The following is a 1,142-nucleotide window of genomic DNA, read 5'->3' on the forward strand; positions in this document are numbered from 1 at the left end:
TTTATTTCCTTACTATACAACTAATATGAGGAACTGTTAAAGCCTCATGAATACCATCAACTGTCCCTGGCTTCTTTTAATGAACAGAATTAGTGAATAAACAGAATGGTGTTATCCTTTCTAAAATGTTTATAAAAATTATATCAAAGTTCACAGAAAGCCCTTCCAAAATCTGATGTCATTTAAAGGCAAATGATAATGGCCATCTTCTCAGGATGGTCCTCATAGAAGAGATAGTCAGTACTAAGCAGGTGACATAAACGTGAGAATCCACCACAATTTTTAGTAGTAAACTGTTGCCAACTTACCATGAAGTTCATTTGTTACACTGAAAATTCTGGACTGTAAGACAAATGTCATGGCTCAGGAGTTGTAATCTAATGATTAAGTCAGTTAAGTGATGGCAGTTAAAAATTATGTTCTTAAAATATGGAAACCTGATACATTATTTTATTTTATTTATTTATTTATTTTGGTTTTTGGGCCACACACCAGTGACACTCAGGGGTTACTCCTGGCTATGTGTTCAGAAATATCTCCTGGCTTGGGGGACCATATGGGATGCCGGGGACAGAACTGAGGTCTGGCCTGAGTCAGTTTCGTGCAAGACAAGCACCCTACCACTGCGCTGCCTCTCTGGCCCGGAACATTAGTTTTTGAACTGTGATAGAAATTCTTAAAAACATACTTACCTGTCAGGGAAGATACCATGATCATGAAGGTGGTTTCCCCAGGGTGAGGCTCACCCATTGCACTCCAGGTGTGCTGACCCCTGCAAAAATTAAAAAAAAAAAAAGAAATTATTGAAAACAAAAATACAATAGTTGTCAGATTAAGTTTTTTGTTACACACAAACCACCAATATTGCTATTCAAATTAATATTTTGAAATTTCTTTGTCATAAAAGTTTTTTTCCCTAATATCATTTTCAAGTGGAGTATATTCTACCCCCTGTAATTTTGAATGTATCTTTTCCCCCACATCAACTAAATTCTAAATGGAAACAATGATGACCATTACATACATTATTTTAGAAAGTGAAGTAGATTCAAATCTGGATTTGAAAACCAGAGTTCTAAAACTGCTTTGCATAAAAACTATCACTGAGGGCTGGAGAAATAGCATGAAGGTAGGGCATTTGT

General features: G+C 35.8%; 1 non-coding gene across 1 annotated transcript; it reads left to right on the top strand.

The window, feature by feature from the left end:
* The first annotated feature begins 684 nt into the window (after positions 1-684).
* Positions 685-848, top strand: LOC126031476 (U1 spliceosomal RNA). Its single transcript, XR_007503337.1, has one exon. It is a non-coding gene; the product is annotated as a U1 spliceosomal RNA (small nuclear RNA).
* Positions 849-1,142: the final 294 nt, after the last annotated feature.

This window comes from Suncus etruscus, chromosome 15 (assembly GCF_024139225.1).
Source record: "Suncus etruscus isolate mSunEtr1 chromosome 15, mSunEtr1.pri.cur, whole genome shotgun sequence".
Taxonomy (NCBI): domain Eukaryota; kingdom Metazoa; phylum Chordata; class Mammalia; order Eulipotyphla; family Soricidae; genus Suncus; species Suncus etruscus.